Source organism: Canis lupus, chromosome 24, assembly GCF_003254725.2.
Source record: "Canis lupus dingo isolate Sandy chromosome 24, ASM325472v2, whole genome shotgun sequence".
Lineage (NCBI taxonomy): Eukaryota > Metazoa > Chordata > Mammalia > Carnivora > Canidae > Canis > Canis lupus.
In genome coordinates, this window is record NC_064266.1 from 45,741,841 (window position 1) to 45,762,582 (window position 20,742).

The 20,742-nt window shown below is 56.8% G+C and overlaps 1 protein-coding gene across 2 annotated transcripts in view; it reads left to right on the plus strand.

Moving 5' to 3' along the window:
• The window catches only part of CDH4 (cadherin 4), a 504,369-nt gene that overhangs the window by 107,358 nt on the left and 376,269 nt on the right, over window positions 1-20,742 (plus strand). The gene's annotated exons all lie outside the window — the stretch shown is intronic.

Below are 20,742 nucleotides of genomic sequence, written 5' to 3' on the forward strand. Positions count from 1 at the left end.
TGGAGGGCTGGGCTCACAGGTCACCTGTGCCGCTCAGGGTGCAGGAGCCACAAGCACGCGGGGCATCCCCCGAGCTCAGCGGGTGTCATGCAGCTCATTCTCTGGGGACCTCCCTGGATGGCTGCTTTTAGAGATGAAGGGTGGGGCGGGGGTTTGCAGGCCCATCTCACCTACGCGGCCAGAAGTCGCCCTGAATGTCTGCCCTGGTTACTTGGCTCTTGCCTGCAGGATGGATGTTTAGCGTGGTGAGCATTTGCAGAGAGCTTCAGTTGTCGTACCTGGAGGGTTGGACCAGTTAACACACGAAGACGGAAGGCCCAGCGAGGTTCCCAGTGCTCACCACGGTGGAATCTGTGGTAGAAAATCCTTTTTTTCCCCTTTCTCCCTTAATTACCGAGCTACCAATTTACTCAGGACAAAGTCTCCTGAACAAAAGCTCATTTGTCAGACTCCCTTGCAGCTAGGTGTCACCCCGCAACTAAGTTCTGACCCAGTGCATTTACGTGGGATTATTTGAGGGACTTCTAGATTTTTTTTTTTTTTTGGTGCAAACTTTCCCTTCTGCCTCCCCGTCAACCTTCTTCCCTCCTCCTTTTTCCTGTGTGGAACATAGAAGTGATGACTGGAGGTCCAGCAGCTACCTTGGACCACGAGGTGACCTTGAAGGTAGAAGCCACAGATGCACAGACCAGAGAAGTAGAAACGGACCGGGTCTGTGCCCCTCTGCCCACCACCGTGGCCCTTCTGGACTGCCACCCTGGGCTTCGTGACGTGAGCAAATATCTTTATGAGTTCGAGGGAGGCTCTGCATGAATGGTTGATCCTAAACCTAATGCAGCTTTTCACGATGCATGACTTTTCTTCTCTTTGGACGTACTGGGAGTGTGTGTAGGGGCGTGGGTCCTGGCTCCCAGTCGTGGCCTCACGCATCAGGCTGCTGTCTTACTCTGAGGTGTGTGGCCACCTCCCCAGAAGTCAGGACACTCAGGAAGGTGACCACCTGCTGCCCCCACCTCCCTGTGGGTACAGAGCCTCCTAACTCATCATCTCATGGAAAACATGTAAGGTGCAGTCGGAGGGCGGGAAGGGCCCCTTGCACCCCGCTTAGCTGGGCCCGTACCCCAGAGTGTGTCCTTCTCTGAGTTAGTCTCCTGGCAGCCGTGTGCCCACGTGGGCTGTGTTCACGACGCACGTTCCCGCGTCCACATCTTCGTGCCGTCAACCCACGCCCACGCTCCTGCTGCCTCACGGGACGCTTCTCTACGTACACAGACCCTACTTTGTCTTTATTCCTAAAGCCAAAGGGCAAACGGGAAAGCACCATCTCTGGCTTTGGAAAGCTTCCCGCTTTGTCCAGATATAGCAACAGGGAGTCTGGCTGGACACGGATTATCAGGAAAAATCTAGAAACCGCAGTGTGTGATTTCCGGCTCATGTAAATATCTCCACATGTTATTCTTAATTAATTATGTTTTATTGAAGCAATTAGGTGACTGACAACCTCAGTTAAGTGGTAACAAGAAGACCATGTCTTTTCACAGCTGCTGATCAGACGCTGCGGCTGGGCAGCCCTGGGGCTGGCGGTGGGTGAGGCCACAGGCGGGGCTCTGGGCCGTGTCCCCCCCCACCCCCGCCTCCGCCCCTCGCCGAGGAGAAGAGGCCCCTGCACCCCGTCCCTCCACTTCCCTTCTCTTTCTTTTAGTTTCCAGAAACCGTGAGGACAGCTGCTCCAATCCCAACCGTGGGGCTTCTCCGGGAAGTTGGGTTAATCTGTCTAATTTTACACCTTTCACGCCGCTCCGCGTGGTCAGAGCATCAGATAAATCTCATGCTTCTTGCCTTTTCGGAAACGGCCAGTGGCGTTCCAAGCAGCCAGCGCACCTGGCTCAGACCCGGGGCTTCGGGACGTACCGGGGATTGTGCCAGCAGGTGGGGTGGGTGTTCCCGCCGTGGCTCATGCAGAGAAGCAGAGACCATCCGGGCAGGGGCTCCGGTGGACACGGCACTGGCTTTATTTCAATCAGATTTCCCCTTAATTGGAGCCATGTCTTCGGGAAAATGCCAAACGTCCGGGGGCTTTAGAGATTAGGAGGCAGGTGGCCGTTTCGTGCTTCAGAGGAAGCACATTGTACGGGATGTGGTCAGTACACCCTCAGGGCCGGGTTTGTGTGTGGGGCCTGGAGATGATGCTGAAAGCGGTCAGGTCAGCCACGCTGTCTCCTCACCCCTGCCGTCCTAGGTCTCAGAGGCCAAGGCCAGCCTCCTGGTCCTTCTGCCCCCTGCCGCCAGGCCACCATGTCCCTTGCTGTGTCCCATGAGCTACGGCCCATGTGCTGGGACCCGCTCCAGAAACCACTTGACTCCCCTGCACTGATGCTTCACAGCTCCTCATCCATGAGCTGGACCCCAAGGCCGCTTACAGTCTTGGGGCCGGGCTCCCTCGTGTTCATCTTAAGAAGAAACCAGGGACGCCCAGGTGGCTCAGTGGTTGAGCATCTGCCTTCAGCTCAGGGCATGACCCCGGGGTCCTGGGATCGAGTCCCACATCCCCGCAGGGAGTCTGCTTCTCCCTCTGCCTGTGTCTCTCATGAATAAATAAATAAATAAAATCTTTAAAGAAGAAGAAGAAGGAGGAGGAAGAGGGGGAGGGGGGAGGGGGAGGAGGAAGAGGGGGAGGGGGAGGAGGAGGAGGAGGAGGACCACCGCTCACGGAGTCAGTGTAGTAGAACCACGCACGGTCCAGCCTTGGCCCTGATCCCCCGCGTTCACGTTCATGTAGTCGGTGTCCTCACATCGGCAACAAAGGAAAATAAAGCCACGGCTGCAAGAGGAGTTTAATCCAAGGGTCTCAGCAACAGATCCTTTCCCTGATACGTATTCAGACGAGGCACCGCAGCAAGTAAAGTTGCGCCCTTGACCACTTGTCAACTTGCCGCTTAAATCCCGCCCTGGGTTCACAGCAAATCTTGCCATTCTTCATCTGGAGAAGAGACCTTGCACTTTTGCCTCTAGGGCTTCAAGTTCTCAGGAAGGGTTTTAGGAGTTTCCAGACACTGGGATGTGGTTCCCTTAGCCGTGGGGAGCGCACAGAGGAAGTGGGTTGGTTCCTGGACTCGTGCAGGTGCTGCACTGGGGACCCCGCGGTGCCGTGGCCGAGGGGGGCCTGCCTCGGGCTGGACCCGGCGACCTGGGGACACACACGCCAACAAACGTGCTGCATGGGACACAGCCCTGAGAACGTTGACACAGGGTGGTGGGGTCACTGTGCATTGGGGGGGCCACGGCCAGCCTCCCTGCTCAGGAGAAATTTGGGCTGAGACTGGACGATGCGCAGGACCCAGGCTGCAGGAAACAGCGGAGGAACATTCCAGCAAAGGGATAGGAAGGAGTGCTGCAGGCACAGTGTCAGCCCCAGCTGCTCTAAGACAGACCAGGCTGGAAGCCGCGATCAGGGCGCCAGCCTGTGTGGTTCCTGGGGAGGACCTGCTCCCGGCCTGCGGCTGTGTCCTTGCATGGTGGTGGGGGGTGGCGTCTTCCTCTGCTTGGAAGGGCACTCATCCCATCACGGGATCCCATCCCCATGACCTCATGTCACCCTAATTATCTCCCCCAGACCCTACCCCTTTACCATCGCTGGACCCTCAGCAGATGTGTTGGGGACACACACATTCAGTCCTCGGCCGCCAGGCTCAGACACCCGCCTGGTCTGCCGATAATATCCTGTTTGATCCCGGCCCCCAGCCCCTCTGCCTGGACTCAGCACCCATGAGACAGACACAGCCCACTGCGCTCACTCCCAAAGGGGTGCCCCTCCCAGACGTCCGTGAGGTCCCGTGCAGACGCCCAGGCCAAAAGGTAGTCACCATCACCAACTACTTCTCCCTCTTTCCAGAAGGTTCTACCCCCAGTGCCTCACAGGGCTGGCTCAGCCCCACTCTGTGAGGACGCCCCTGGAACTCCAGCTCCGTGAGAGGCCATCCCCGTGTGTCCGCCTGGTGTGAGGGCACCTGGCCTCCCCACGGGCTCCGCCTCGCGCCCAGCTCCCGCGCTCTCCACACCCTGCCCCTTCACGCGGCGGCCGGCGGCCCCTCAAGAGCGGACGCCCAGCTGCCCCGGCTCGGCACGGGGAGGGTGTGCGAGGACCGCTGTGGCTCATGGCTCGGGAACAGCAGTAGGACTGTGCACAACCGCTCCGGACAACGGTGTGCTCTCTTTTCATAAAGCTAGACATGAACTTGCTTATGAGGTCTCCAGAAGCTCGACCCCTGGAGATGTTCGCAAGAGAAATGAGTGCTTATGTCACAACAACAACAAAAATAATAAAAAACGTGCAGGAATGTTCATAGGAGCTCTGCGCTTTCTGGCTCCAAATCGGAAGCTGCCTGAGTGTGTAGATGTAGGAAAATGGGTGAAGAGGCCACACACGCTCCTGCGGGGTGACGGGCACGGTGATGGTGGGAAGGAGCCGGCGCCGTGTAGACGACTGTCACAGACGTTAGGTTGTGCACAAGGAGCCAGACGCACAAGGGTGCACGCCGTGCCCGTCCGCCTCTGGGAGGCTTGTGAATGGGCCAGGCTAACCGTCGGCTTCTTACAGCTGCTGTAACAAATTAACCCGCACCGAGGGGCTTAAACGACACACACGTACTCTGGCAGTCCTGGAGGTGCAGTGTCCGCACGGGCCAGCAGGGTCGTGTCCCTCTGGGCACCACGGGGAGCCTCCGTTTCCCGGCCGTTCGCAGCTTCCGGAGGCGCCCACACTCCCTGCCGTGGCCCCACATCACGCTGTCCTCTGCTGCCACCAGCCCGTGTCCTCCTCTGATGCTGACCCTCCGGCCTCCCTCTTACAAGGGCCCTGAGACAACCAGGGCCCCCCAGAACCCTGGATACCTTCCCCCCTCCACGCCCTAATGGCCTCTGCAAAGCCCCTTGGTCAGGAAGCCTTGTCTGTACAGAATCAGGGGATTGGGACGCAGTGGACGTCTTGGGGGATCGTTGCTCTGCCCACCGCACTGATGACGGGAGAATGTGGGCTCCCCTGGGGGTATCGGCTGTGAATGGACGTGGGGAGTATTGCGGGGTGCCGACGGTGCTGTCGACCTGCACGTCCGTGCCGTTCACACGGGCGTGCACCTACTGAAGAGCTCCTCGGGCTGCAGCCGGAGGGTCCACCTCGGCACCAATTCCGAAAAGAAGACAGAAGTTAAGTCAGCCCTGGGCCTGGGGGGCGAACAAGGAGCCAACACGTCTGGTGATCGTTCCCAGCACGGCCGCATCTTAGCACCTCGAGGGGGCCTGGGGACGGGGCACAGGGCGGGTGGCAAGACCATGCAGAATGGCCCCCGGGCTCCATGCGTGTGGTGCGCGTGGAAGGAGCCCGCGCCAGGAGACACGTGTAACTCAGTCAACAGGCCCCTGACAGTCTACACAGCGAGCAGGCCTCCTACGCGGGTCTGGAACCGAAGCTCTCGGCCTGCGATCCTCGGTGCCCCAGGCCCTTGCCGGTCTTCATGAAGCCCAGCCAGTGGTCGCCAGGGCGATGGGCCCGTGGGACCAGGGTTCCACACACAGGCCCGAGTTCTTCTGGAGACGTGGACTCTCATAGGCTTTTGCACTCGAAGGCTCTGGAAATTGAATAGTTTAGAAAACTGCCAATAATTTTGCCAAAAGGAAAGCACCGGCATTTTCAAGATGCTTTTTCCGTCCGTGGCCCAGCGTGGAGGACTGCCCAGCCCCATCCGTGGCTTGGACGGCGCCGCGGCCCCTGCCGCCATGGGGGGTGCGGTCGGGGGGCCTCGTCCCGGACCTTGGGCTGCTCCCTCATTTGGTCCCAGAATCAGAACTACCCAAGAAACGTCGAAACAGCTGGGACTCGCAGAGAGACGCGCTACGCCCCCGTAACGCTCTTTAAATAACTACAACGTTAAAAGGGGTTCCCTCCCTCTCCAGAAGGAACTAAAATGTGTTCTTCACAGATAAATACTTCAGACTAGACCAACTCATCTGGAGCAAATGTTACCTTTTTAAAGATGCAAATTGAAAATTAAACATCAAAACCCGCGGGTTCACTGGGGCCACCAGGAGGGGCTGGGGTGCTCTCAGAGCTGGTACACGTTGGAAATCGGGCTCACAGCCCCTACCGACCTGCAGGATCTGACTTTGTACCGTTGTTTCACTTTGTGTGTTTTTGGATTATTTTAAAGAGGAAATAGGATAAGAACTATCAGGCATATCATCAGCAGGTGGAAGCTGCTGTGCATGAGAGAAGTGAGTCCCCAAGATCATTCTAGAAAGATTTTGGCACTGTTGTTCCCTGCAACTTCACTGTGGCCCTGAAATGTCATTTATTTTTTAATGTTCCCAATTTGGAAACTCTGAAAGGGGATCAGTCACAGCTGCCAAAGAGATAGCATTCGGTGGCTAAGAATACCCAGTGTTTCAGAAAACTGATAATCATCATTAATGTTCAGGGGCTCACAGCACCACACGCCGTCCCTTATCCCAACCGATGGACGCAGTGGGTGCAATTTCATCTCCTTTCTCGGATGAGAACTAGGGAGCTCAGGGGAGGGAAGTGACTTGCTCGAAGGTGCACAGCTCAGGGCTCAGCGGGGATCTGAACCAGTCTGGCCAAGTCCTGAGAACGGCCAGCTGTACCTCAGGAGTGTTGGCTTTTTACGTGGAGGCTGGAGTTGTGGGAAAGCCCAGTGGCGCTTTAGGGCCTTTCCTGTAAGTTATTAGAGAAAAGAAGAATATCTTGTGATCATCCATCCATCCATCCACTCATCCAAGCATCCACACATCCATCCATCATATATCCATCCATCCATCTGTCCATCCATCCACTCATCCACCCATCCTCCCATCCACCCACCCATCCATGCACCCATGCACCATCTGCTCACCCACTCCTCCATCTGTCCATCTATCCATCTACCTACCCGTGCATGCACCCATCCGTCCTTCCTAGGTTTGAGGATTCTGGGACCAGCAAAGCTGATGAGAGCCCTGCTGTCATGGATCCGATGTTCTTCTTCACCATCCTATACTGTCATCAAGATAAGGAGCCACATCATGCCCTCATCAGGCCCCCGGAGCTCCCACCTCTGGGCTCGTGTAGCGAGACTGATTTCAGAACTGCATCAGTCACGCCCATGCAAGGAAAGGCTGCATTTATAGATGTGAAGACCTCAACAGAGACTGTGCCCGGGTAATTGCCTGGCACAACCTCGAGTGAGACCCTCTTTATTTTAGTTTTCAAACGGGCAGCGTTCCCACGGGGCCAGACGGCCCAGCTTCCACAGGGAGGTTCAGCCGCCGCCGGGCTGCACGGTGTCACCCGCCTCAGAGATGCCTCCGCAGCCATGTCTTAGGCATGGCCCGCCATCTGCTCTGCAGCTACACTGAGCAGCTCATTTCATTGAGCTCTGCCTCATACGGAGCAAGTTTTGAGCTCAAAGAAATAAAAATACAAATGAGCAATGAGTGCCAGAAGGGAAGGCGTGTGTGCATGTTGGGGGACGTGTGGGGAAGGGATGTGTCAGCACCGTGGGCAGACCACAGCAGGCAGCCCGCCGGTGTGGACAGGCTGGACAGCAGCCTCAGTCCCGCAGGATATGTGGCCGTCGGCATGCTCGCTGTCGGCTCGCTGGGCCCCCTGCCCCATCCTGGCACACAGTAGGTCCTCGGCGCGGTCCTGCAGGGGGACCACGGTCTGCCACTTCACCCCCTGAGCCTCCCGCCTCATCCAGAAACAGGTGACTGCGGTGTCCCTGCCCTTCCGGCAGAGGAGCCTGGCTCTGGTGGACCTTGGCTGGCCTCTCCTTCCCTTTCACTCCACCCCACAGAGCAGATGAAGGGTGCCTTTCGGTCACTGATATAATTCACTGTCCCCTGCAGAAAGCAGCCCCTTTCTCTCCTGGGGCTGCCCCAGGTCTGGTCCTTCATCCCCGAAAGTAGATGAATGTCTCTGTCTTCAGCAGAGTCTACACCGACACAAACCAAGGGGAATCTCAGTGAGTGTCGATAAGAAATCCGGGCTCCCGGGCATGACCCAGGCCGGCTGGAGCTGGCTCCTAACCGCTCCCCAGCGCCAACTGTGCCGTCCTGCCCCCGACGGTGTGGGCACTAATGGGCGTCCTCCACGGATGCTCCCAATGGCCTGTGGGGGCTTGAGAGTGGCCGTAGAAACTGGGAAATGCTGCAGGTTGGCCTCCGTCCCGGAGAGCTGGTGTTTAACGTTCACCAGCACCCCACGGGCTTGCACTCCTGAAGTCTAGATTCCTAGCACGGCGTTCAAGGCCCTCCTTTTCTCTAACTCAGCTCAGAGTGCCTTGAGAACAGGAAAGAGGGGGACGCCTGGGTGGCTCAGGGGTTGAGCACCTGCCTTGGGCCCAGCGCGTGATCCTGGAGACCCGGGGTCGAGTCCCACGTCGGGCTCCCTGCGTAGAGCCTGCTTCTCTCTATGCCTATGTCTCTGCCTCTCTCTCTCTCTCTCTCTCTCTGTCTCTTGTGAATAAATAAAATCTTTAAAAAAAAAAAAAAAAAACAGGAAAGAGGGGCAGGGGAGGGGATTTGTTCACTGGCATGCCCGGCGTTCCCATGGCACATCGTGGCAGAGATACATCCAAGGACTCCGACTGTGCCCTCGGACTAGGCCGGCCCCTCCCCGCCTGCCTTCTCAGCTCTGACCTTGCCCACGGCGTAGCCCACGGCAAACTTGGAGAAATGGCTTTTCCTGGCTCGGAACTTGAGCAAGAGCTTGGGGGCTGCATCTCGTTGGCTTGCTCTACCTCTTTGTTTCCCCTTGAACCAGCCCATCTAAATGGAATGTTCTGGTTGAAGGAAGGCAGGGAGGGAGGGATGCAGGCGGGGGGGAGGGGCAGAGGGATGGGGGACAGGGCAGGGGGCTCAGGTGCAGAGGACAGAGAGGGAAGGCGGGGTGCTGTGGTCCCCTTTGAGCTGGAGGGGCGACGCAGCCCCGTCAAACCTCAGGGGCAGAAGGAGACTGGGGCCTGACCCTGAGGACCCGGAGTGGGTGCTGGGCAGGCCAGGCGTGGGCTCTGTGACGTTTCTCCCCCACCCCCCAGCCCCGCGGCCCCCGCGGCCCCGCAGCTGCGTGGAACCCACCCCTTCTCATTCCTGTGCTCCTGGCTGCTGGTCTCTCCGGGACTTCTGTGCAGCATGCGCTCCGGTGTTGGCCGTGGTCTGAAAGCACCATTCCCAAGCGCCTTCCCCATCTGTCCTCTGCACCTGAGCCCCCTGCCCCGTCCCCCTGCCCTGCAGCACCCCCCCCCACCTGCATCCCTTCCTCCCTGCCTTCCTTCTGCCAGACTGTGAGCACCTGTGGAGTTGTTGGACTTGCCCCGTGCCCCCTGGCCCAGCTGCCCCCCAGCCCAGCTGCCAGCACAGGCCGTCGTCCCGGGTGGGAGCGGGAGCGGGAACCAGGCACCTGCTCTTCGTGCGCCGAGGCAGCCCCGTGCTGGCGGGAGGCGGCCTCTCCTCACTCTCCTGGCCGGCAGCCTGGGGCTGTGGGGCCCGCGTCCTCGCAGATACCAGCACCACAGCGGCGCTTGGAGGGACGCACGCCTGCGCAGTAGCAGGGCCCGGACCATGGCTGTCACCACCGAGAGGATGTGAGTCATGTGGGATCACGGCCTGGCACACAGTAGGTGCTCAGACCGTGTGCCTCCCCGCCCCAGGGACTGCCCCCCACAGGTTCTCCCCTAGGTCACTCGTTGGTGAAAGGTGACGGGGTGTCTCCCCGTTGGCACCCCAGGCAGTGCTCGCTCCCAAGCAGCTCTCGGCGGGTCATCCCGGTGCCCGTCCTGTGCTGTGCGGCTCCGGCCGGGGTGACATGGAGCATGGAGGGGGCAGCATCAGCGACACCCATGCATGCGTCTCTCACGGCCTGGACGCTGGAGGTCCGAGAGCACGGCGTGGGCAGGTTGGTTCTCCTGCGGCCTCGCTCCTTGGCTCGCACATGGTCCCCTCCTCCCTGTGTCCACATGGTCGTCCCCGCATATGTCTGTCCTGGTCTCTTCTTATAAAGACACCTGTCAGACTGGATGGGGGCCCACACGGGTGGCCTCATTTTAGCTTGATCACCTCTTTAAAGACCCTGTCTCCAAATCCAGTCCCATTCCGAGGTCCTGGGGGTGAGAAGTCCAACCTAGGAAATGTGAGCAGACCCAGGTCAGCCTGTCACACTTCCCATCGGCCTGTGGGTGCAGACGTGTCCCCAGGCGTGAAGGCACCATGCTGCCGGAGTGCGCGGGCCTGACGCCAGCAGGTGGGGAGCACCCCCGAGTGCTCCCCCACCCCCCCGGCCTCGGTCAGCTCACGCTGCCGGCTGCTTCGGCTGCGCCGTCCCAGGAGGGGCGGGAAGCTGTGGCCACCGCGGAGGCCCGACCTGCCGCTGCTCAGCGCGCTCTCGGCGAAGGAGCCTTGCACCATCCTTGAGCAATTTGATGGCACTGACGGTGCCCTTGCAAGCGCAAGAGTAAGGGGCAGAAGGTAGGGCCCGTTCCCAGAACTGGGATTCCCATTAGAGCCACAGTCGGGCATCGCCCTGGCGGGGAGGGGTGGCGACGCCCTTCAGACAGCCGGGGACCGTCCTCTTGCTGGAGGCAGCTCGTCTCCTGTGGACCCGCACCGCCCATGCGCCCTGGTGCTCAGGCGTCTTCCGGCGGCCCCGGGGCAGGTGGCGGTTCCCGTGTCCCTCACTGCGGCTCCGCAGGCTCAACCGGACACAGGCTGGGCCCTCTGCCGCGCCCCCTCGGCAGTGGCTCTCAAGGCGGGGTCTCCAGACCAGTGGCATCAGCATCTCCCCGGAAAATGGGGGAGGCACGTCATCAGCCCCACCCCAGACCTGGGGACACACACACGTGCGTTTAGAGCTGCAGAGCTGGCTGGCCAGCCGAAAATGCTGCCGGCAGCAGGGAGTGGGTTTTTTTGTTTTGTTTTTTAATTTTTTTTTATTTTTGCAGGGAGTGTTAAGTAGTCTCGTAGCCACGTTGAAAAGTACAAAGAGGGATCCCTGGGTGGCGCAGTGGTTTGGCGCCTGCCTTTGGTCCAGGGCGCAATTCTGGAGATCCGGAATCGAATCCCACGTCGGGCTCCCGGTGCATGGAGCCTGCTTCTCCCTCTGCCTGTGTCTCTGCCTCTCTCTCTCTCTGTGTGACTATCATAAATAAATTAAAAAAAAAATTAAAAAAAAAAAAAGTACAAAGAGGGACGCCCAGGGGGGCTCAGCCAGTTAAGCGCCCGACTCTTGGTTTTGGCTCCGGTCCTGATCTCAGGGTTGTGGGATCGAGCCCCACGTCGGGCTCCACACTGAGCGAGGAGTCTGCCTTGGGGACTCTCTCCCTCTGCCCCTGCTCATGCACGCTCTTGCTCTCTCGTAAATAAATCTTTTTGTTGTTGTTGTTTAAGTGCAAAGGAAAAGCTAAGGTTGATTCTTTAACGTGGTAAATATACGTGACATAAAATAAAATAAATAAAATAAAATAAAATAAAATAAAATAAAATAAAATAAAATAATATATATATACGTGACATAAAATTTATCGGCCTAAACCGTTTTTATGTGTACGGTTCTGCGGCATCCAGAACACTCCCATCGTTGTGCACTGTCCACCTCCAGAATTGCCTCACTTTCCTGCAATGAGATGATGTCATGAATCCCTCCTTCCCTTCCCCAGCCGGATAGCCACCATTCAACTCTCTGTCCCTGGAAGGCGACGGCTCGGGGTCCCTCGTGTGAGTGGACTCGTGCACGATGTCTTCCAGTGCCTGGCTCGTTCCACTCAGCAAGGTGCCCTCCAGGTCCACCTGTGCGGTATCAGGTGTCACGTGTCCTTCCTTTTTAAGGCTGCGTCTCATTCTGTCGTGCGGCTGGACGATTTCCTTGACCCATTCATGTGGTGATGCACACCCAGGTTCTCTGCGCGTCTTGGCTGTTGAGAATAACGCCGCAGTGAACACGGAGTGCAGATGTCTCTTGGAGACCCTGTTTTTGTGCTTTTGGATATATACCAAGAAGTGGGATTGCTGGATCGTGTGGTAGTTCTGTTTTTAATTTTTTGAGGAAGCTCCTTCTGCTTTCCACGGTGGCTGCACCGGTGTGCGTCCCCACCCACGGGGCACGGGATTCCCTTCTCTGCAAATCCTCACCAGCATTTGTTCTGTGCTGTCTTCTTGATGATGGTCATTCTGACGGGTGTGAGCCGACATCTTGTGGTTTTGATTTGCGTTTCCCTGATGATGAGTGATGTTGAGCATCTTTGCATGCACCTGTCGGCCATCTGCATATCTTCCTTCCTTAGAAAAATGTCTATTCAGAGACACCTGTGTGGCTCAGCGGTTGAGTGCCTGCCTTCAGCTCAGGGCGTGATCCTGGGGACCCGGGATCGAGTCCCACATTGGGCTCCCTGCATGGAGCCTGCTTCTCCCTCTGCCTGTGTCTCTCTGCCTCTCTCTGTGTGTCTCTCATGAATAAATAAATAAAATCTTTAAAAAAAAAAAAGTCTATTCAGATCCTCTGCCCGTTTTTTAATTGGATTGTTCAAGGGGATTTTTTTGCTTTTGAGTTGTATGAGTTCCTTATATATTTTGGACATCACCCCCTCAGCAGATCGATGGTTTGCACATATTTTCTCTTATCCTGTAGGATGTCTTTTCATTTTGTTGATGGTGTCCTTTGCTGTGCAGAAACTTTTTAGTTTGATGTGGTCTCGCTTGTTTACTTTTGCTTTTGGTGACAAAAAAAAAAAAAATCATTGCAAAGGCTGATGTCAGGATGCTTACCATCTGTGTTTCCTTCTAGGACTTTCATGTTTTCAGGTCTTATGTTCGAGTCTTTAATCTCTTCTGAGATGATTTTTGTGGATGGCGTAAGATAGAGAACCAATTTCATTCTTCTGCATGAGGCTGTCCAGATTTCTCAACGCCAAAGAGACTGTTCTTTCCTCATTGAATATTCTTGGCTCCTTTGTCATAAATAACTGGCCATATAAGTGTGGGTGTATTTCTGGGGTCTCTAATTCTGTTCTCCTCTAATGTCTGCCTATTTTTATGATGCCGGGACCACACTGCTTTGATAGCTGTAGCATTGTAATGTAGTTGGAAATCAGGACATCTGATCCCTTCAACTTTGTTCTTCTTTCTCAAGACTGCTTTGGCCATTTGGTGTACTTTTGGGTTTCATATAAATTTTAGGGTGTTTTTTTTTCTATTTCTGTGAAAAATGCCTTTGGGGTTTGATAGGGATTATTACACTGATCCATAGATTGCTTTGGGTAGTATGGATGTTTTAACAGTATGAATTCTCTGGGGATCCCCGGGTGGCTCAGCAGTTTGGCACCTGCCTTTGGCCCATGGCAAGATCCTGGAGACCCGGGATCGAGTCCCACGTTGGGCTTCCGGTGCATGGGGCCTGCTTCTCCCTCTGCCTGTGTCTCTGCCTCTCTCTCTCTCTCTCTCATGAATGAATTTTTATTTTTTTATTCTTTTCATGAATAAATTTTTTAAAAATCATATGAATTCTCCCAATCCATGAATGTGGAACGTCTTTCCATATGTTTGTGTCATCTTCAGTTTCTTTCACGGATGAATCGTGATTTTCAGTGTGCAGGTCTTCACCTCCTTGGTTAAATGTATTATAGACATTTTATTGACTTTGTTGCAGTTTTGAATGGGATCGTTGTCTTAATTTGTCTTTCTGATAGTTTAACAGTGTATAAAATCATAACAGATACTTTTTGTGTATTGATTTTGTGACCTACAACTTTACTTGAATTCATTTATCCTAAGTTTTTTCATGAAATCTTCAGGGTTCTCTATGTGTAATTTCGTGTCATCTGCTAATAGAGACAGTCTTACACACCTTCTTTTCCAATTTGGGCGCTTTTTAGTTCTTTTTCTTGCCTCCTTGCTTTGGCCAGAACTTCAGGTACTGTGTGGAGTAGGAGTAGGGAGAGTGGGCATCTTGTTCCTGATCTTAGGGGAAGCTCTCTATCTTCCACCACCGAGCGTGATGGCAGCTGTGGCCTATATTGTGCTCTGGTGTGTTCTCTCCATGCCCAGTTTGTTGAGAGTTTTTATCATGAATGGATGTCAGACACAAACTTCACGGAGTGTGATTTTAGGGACTGTGGGCTTATCCATTTTAATAAAAGGCAGTTTTTCTGAGACGGGAATGTCTCTCGACAATTTTTTCCTGACTCACTGCCCTTGGGGAGCATTGGACGTCTGTACACAGACATGGGGTACGTGTCTTCGGGCCTGGCCCAGGTGTTGGTTGGATGGGTGTTTAGACCCCAGGAGGGGCTGAATCGGGGAGAATGCAGCAGGACTGGCCCGGCCTTAGTTCTTAATAGAATAACATCGCCGGCGGAGCTGACCAGGAGTGCTCCAGATGAGACCCAGACTCTGCGGCCTATGTCCTTCTCTGGAAAAGGCCTGTGTTGGGGGCCACGCAGTTCGGGTGCCCAGAGACTTTCTCTCTGTTTCTTAGTCTCATGTGTTCTCCTCCCTCTCCCCTTCCCCCATCTCTTCCCCTCCCCCTCCCTCATCCTTCCTCCCTCTCCCATCCCCTCCCCTCCCTCCCTCTCTACCTGCACACCTGCTGCGGTTGCCTCTTCTACCTTGAGCCAGCTGTGGGATGTGGGACACACACACACCAAAGTGCCAGCTGTTACCTCTAAAAATATCACCAGCATGCGCCAGCACCTTCAGGTGCCAGGAGTCAGGCCATCAGAACATTTCCCCCTCTGAGTTGATTATTATCAACACCTGTCAGCACACCCCAGGCCCGTTTCAGGCCAGAGTGCCTGTATATATTGATTGCTCACTGCGCTATAGATTAGCACCGGGGTTGGGGAGGAAGCTTCCAGCAGTGCGCGTCTCAGAATGTTCACTTTGCATTTAATGGATGCATCACCTGCATCCTCCAGGGCAGCAGGACAGAGGGTACCCACAGTGACCCGACTTGGTCCCGGAGTCCAGACTCGGGTCAGACGCAGAGAACCTCGGTTCTGAGGATGCAGCGGGGTGTTACCTTCCTGCGTGCCCGAGACAGCCAGGCCCTTTCTGTCCCAGCGCATGTGGGGAAGGAACACCGTGGACCCGTTAGGTTTCCTGCCTGGACACAACGGCCGCAGGTGGCACTGGGTCCCCAGGAGGCCTCAGAAGTGGGAGAGCCGCGTCTGCTCACAGCGCGTGGAGGACTCCTCTTACTGCGGTTTTGCTGTTAAATAATAAATGCTGATCGGGAAAATGAAGATGCCATTGGCTTCGGGCGGGCCCTTTGGTGACGCACATCTGAAGGTGTCGGATAAGAGTGACGTGGTTCAAGCTTAAACTCCTGCTTTTTTTCTTACTAAGTGAAGTTGTTAGATAACCCTATTCGGTTCCCTGATCCTCTGATTTCCAGTCTGTAAAGTGGGCCCAGAACAGCACGTGTGTTACCGCCACGTGAAGTCACGAGTGGACGGGGCCGTCTCCCCATGTTGCCATCGGCAAGTGCCACACGCTGGGGGTGTTAGCATCACTGGATATGGTTCCTCGCAGTCTGGGAGCCTGGACGCCCCGTCGGGGTATCCACAGGGCCGGCTCCTTCCGCAGGGGTGAGGGAAGCCGTGCCTGGGCTGCCGACGACCTTGGGGGACCTCTGCTCGAGGACATGTGATGCCCGTCCCTGCTCAGCCGTCACGTGGACCTGTGGGCGCCTCTCCCCTTCACTTCTCCTGTCACCGTGTTTAGGGCCCCACCTAATCAGGGGCCCACATCCTTAATCACATCTGCAAAGACCCCTTTTCCAAATAAGGTCACCTTCACAGCCCCGTGGACCTGCCTTTGGGGGGGACGCCATCCCGACCTCTCCAGTGGGCCCACACTCTGTCAGTGCAGAAGGGCCTCGTGTGCAGCCTGGGGGGCTGCTGGTCACCACGAGGGCTCAGTACCGGGTGCCTCGAGCTCGCACCCCCATCCCATGTGGCAGGATGTCTGATACCACCTTTTTCCCTGAGGGTAGCGCCTTGATGGGCTGGTTCTTTTTTCTTTAAGATTTATTTATTTATTTTAGAGAAAGGGGGGCAGGAGCACATGCATGCACGCAGGGCTGAGGGAGAGAGACTGTCTAGCAGACTCCATGCTGAGTGCGGAGCCCCATGCGAAGCCGTCTCACCACCCAGGATCACGACCTGATCTGACACCGAGAGGTGGACGCTCAGCCGACTGCACCTCCCAGGCGCCCACGGGCTGGTTCTTATCTTTACCTGCTCATTTCTGGTTTCTCCTGTGCCGAGTGAGCGCTCCCCTGTGTCTGGCTGATTGCCGCTGACGCGTCATCCTGTGGAGGTCTTCCCTTCACCTGGTGCCCGATAAATGCCCTACTGTGTGTTCTGCACATACTGTGCATGATCAGGCTCTGAACTACACAGCCATGGTGTCACCCACCCCGTGGTGAGGGTGTCATTGTCCGCAGCTTCATGACAAGCACCCAGCAGGCAGGAGGCTCATGCTGAGGATGCTGTATGCAAAGCCTGAGTTGCATATTCTCAGATTCTAACCATAACCCTCTGAGGGGGTGTCCATGAGCCCCATTTTACCAAAAGAATGTGGACAGGTGAAGGGTTGTCTGGACCCGCTGTTGGGGAGAAGGTGTCAGGCTCTCACCCAGGAGCGTCTGATGCTGAATCCAGGAGCACCAGCCTCGGCCTGCGTGGGTCACAGGAGTACAGGAGGCCACAGGAATCCTAGCTCCTCTTGCAGCACAGGGACCTGTGGGACCCAAGGCCTAGTGGTGGCTACAGGGGCTGGAGCTGAAAGTGATGGGAGCCAGAGGAGGGACAGTGACTGTTGGCAGGTGCCCCTCACCCGGGAGGCATGACGTCACCAAGCACCATGGAATGAGAAGTCTCAGCAGAGAGAGAGGTCATCTCTGTCCTGACAGAGATGTACCAGACTGTAGGGCACCAGACTGTAGGGTAGCCGACCCTGCATGGGATGCGAGAAGGCAGGAGGAGCTCAATGCTATTCCTATTTACAATTTCTTTTTGCCATGGAAAAGAAAATAAATGGCCCAAATCATTTCGGAAGATTCTGCAGCAGGTCTTTTAAAGCTGGACATAAAAAAATAAAAATAAAAAAAAATAAAGCTGGACATAATGCATTCCCTGTGGCTCAGCTGCTCCGCTCATAAGATGATGCCCAATGTTAATGCACAATGTGTATCTAGAAGGTTCTAGAAGGTTCATGGCAGTCCAAAGTTGGGAACGACCCAGATGTCCATCCACAGCGGGATAGGTAAATGAATTGGGGTGTATTCACACAGTGAAGTGTACACAGGAGAGTGAAGAATGTGCTGCCCCAGCCTGGAGTCTGGATGAGCATCAACACGACGCTCCCGAGCGCCGCCAGCTGCAAGAGCAGGTCCTCGTCCTCCCATCATCGGGAGCTCAGAATGGGAGAATGGGACAAACCCCAAGTCCACTGTGAGGGGACTCGCTACACTCCTATTTTGGGAATGGCTGCCTGGAAGGGACGCGGGGGCTCCTCGCATACCAGAAATCCTCCCCCCTGGACTGGCTGGTGGTTACATGGGTTGTGGTTGAGAAAGGCCGTCAGCCTGTTCTTCACTCTGAATATGTTCCACTCAATTTTGGGAAATTACCATGGAAATCACCAGGAAGACTTTATTTGATGCAATAACAGGAAAGACTTCACAATCCTGGACAAAATAGGAGCCGAGAGGGACCCAAAAGGGATGTAGATGAAGCGTGGAGATGTTCTTTTGATGAACGCAGCCAGATACCTGAGGGAACATTCTGGATGCTTCCACTGATACGAAACACTGAGTGAGGTGGAACTCGTCTACACTGCCGGAAGCCAAGGCAGTGGTTCACTCTGGGGTGAATGGTGTTTCAGGATGAAAGGGAATCAAGCAGGGGTTTTGGGGTGCTGGTCACACGCAAGTCAGTGGTGCAAACCCAGGAGGCTTGTACACTCATGATGCACAAGCGTCCTCTGGAGAAGGAGCCAGAAAGAAGACACTGGGTGTGACTGGTGTTTACGGCAGGGACTGGGGAGGACCGTCCCCCTGTGCCTGGGTCCGCAGGAGGCGAGAGGTGGTGGCAGGGAGAAGAGACGGGGCTCATTGGGGTGGCATGAGGTTAAGTGGGCTTATGCATTATTAACTAATTTTAACTCCACTCGCCTTCACAAGATAGACAGATGGCAGGGAGGCCCCGGGCTGGAGACGGTCCTCACCCCTCAAGCATTAAGCCAACAAGAAGACTGCCAACTGCCCCCTCCCGCCCGTGGGCCGGGCCTTTTGCCAACCCACATCAGAGGCTCGAAGGCCAAAACAAACAATCTGATGATCTAATGACATCCGGGAGAGGCCAAACAGTCCCGCGGGGTGACCAGAGGACGTTTTGGGTGTAAATCCGCACGCACCGTCGTGGGAGACGAGATGGCTCCCCGCGCCCGCCGTGCCTCGGGGCTCCCCCGACGGCGGGGGCACATTTACAGACGCGCGTATCTCTGCGGTGGGGCCGCGGGCCGCGCGGTCCCCCTGCTGTAGGGGCGCCCACTCCGAGGTCCGAGACCTCTCAGCTGCGAGGGCTTCCCCGGCTGCAAGTTCCAAATTCGGACGGCAGCTGCGGCGGGTGCCAGCGGGAGCTGCTGCCCGGGGCCCCTCACATCCTGCACGAGCCCCTCCTGCTGCCGCGGGCCCTGCATCCGCGCCGCGCTTCACGCCGCCTTGCTTCCCGAGTGCAGAGCGCACAGTGAAGGTGACAGGGACCCGGCCTCTCCTTCTCTGGTTTGGAAATGACTCCGTGGCCTTAGCATCTCTCTCCCTCTCTGCATTTGTGAAGCAGTAGCTTCTCTGCCCATAACGTGTGGTGTCCCTTCTGTTACTCGGCAGGTACATTTGTCATCTGCTTTTTTCCCCCCATTTTGAGATAAACACCCTCAGACCCTCTGATTTCAGCACCATTATGGTGCTTTCCTTGCTCCTAATGAGATGTGTCCTTACCTGTCTCTGCATCCCAGCCGTCGCTAAGGGATGGGCCTCTCGTAACTGGGTTCAGGCTTCCTGCATATCTTCTCACACCTCCACCTCCTGGCCTCTGCCTGCGTCCTCAGCTTCATCACTCCCTGCACACACGTACACACGCGTGCACAGATGAACATATGGGTGCATACACCACGCATCTCCATATGCACACATCACAGGTGCTCGTGTGCATACCTCTATGTGTGAGCACACAAACGCACGTACAAACCACGGTGTGTGTGCACAGGCACAAGGATGCACATGTCAGCCTCATACATACGTGCACGTGTGTGCCCAGATTACCCTGTGGCTCTCAGCTGCAGCCGCCCCCTGTGGCCCCCATGGGCTCCTCCTCCCCCAGCCTCCCACAGCTGCTCCTGGGCCAGGCAGGCCCTCGGTCCACAGCTCTCCCTTCTGCACTTGGGGCCTGATCGGCCCCCTGGGCCTCAGTGGCAGGCCACCTCTCAGACCCTTCCCTGACCCCTGTTCTCCAGGGCGCAGGCCTGGCCACGTCCTGACTCAGGCCCCAGGCATCTGTGTGCTATGGGTGCTCCCCCCCGCCCAGGGAGAGCCCCATGTCTGCCCTTGCTGGGTCCTGGCACAGGACCCCAGGCATCTTGCGAGTGTGCAGGGTTGGCAGGGCCACTGCAATCTGTCCACCTGAGGCCAAGCTGGAACCTGACCCACCACCTGAAGCCCAGGGAGCCCACTGCGGGAGAGGAGGCTGCAGCCTCGGAGTCTCACCTGGGCCGGCTCATCCGAGGCAGAGTTGCAGAGGGGTGGCCCTGTGCCAGGCCCTGGGCACCAGAATCAGACACCCCTGCGAGAGATGGATGCTCAAAGAGATCCCCACAATAGGATAAGGCCCCGCAGGGCTGGAGAACCAGGCTGGCTCCTGGGGGCCCAGCACAGCAGGCTGGAGACGGGGAGGGTCTGAAAGAGGGCCCTGCCCGCTGCGCCCCGAGTTGAGATCTGCCGGCGGGAGGTGCGGGATGGGAGACAGGGTCACAGGTGGGCGGACACAGCAGAGGTTGGGGGCAGGGAACGCCAAGGGTGGACCTGGGCTGCTCTCCCTCCTTGGGGCGCTCATTGCTGCGACTGCTCCCCCCGCCATGCAGGCGAGCGCCCTGGCGCACCCAGCACAGCCTGGCACAGCCCCCCGCTGTGGTCCTGCAGGCGTCCCTGCTTAGCCCTGAGGTCTGGGCAGCCAGCGTGCACAGCGCGGCACCCCCTGCAGGCGGGTAGAGGCCCGGGAGGGGCGGCTGGGAGCTGGGGTCAGGGGGCCTGGGCAGAGCACCCAGGGCGGGGCAGGGAGCAGCTCAGGGTGCCTGAGGGCAGGGGTGGGGGTCCCCTGTGAATGCGGGGCAGGTAGCAGAACCCGCCCTGCAGCTGGCACCTGAGTGTGATGCGGTCACTGAGGTCAGGCCAGGGGCGGGCCCGGCGACCTGGACGACACTGGACGACACTGCCGCGGTTGCCTGGGCGGTGACGGAGGCCTCGCTGCCAGAGGCGCCTTTGGGGAGAGCGGGAGAGCCGAGGAAGCAGGTGACACCGGGAAACCTCTCGGGCAGGGCCCTTAGCACAGGGGCCCACCCAGGGCGGGACTGAGACGTGGTGGCCTCGGGCCATCCCTAAGGAGGCAGGTGCACATCCTCCATCTGCTAATGCAGGGAAATGAC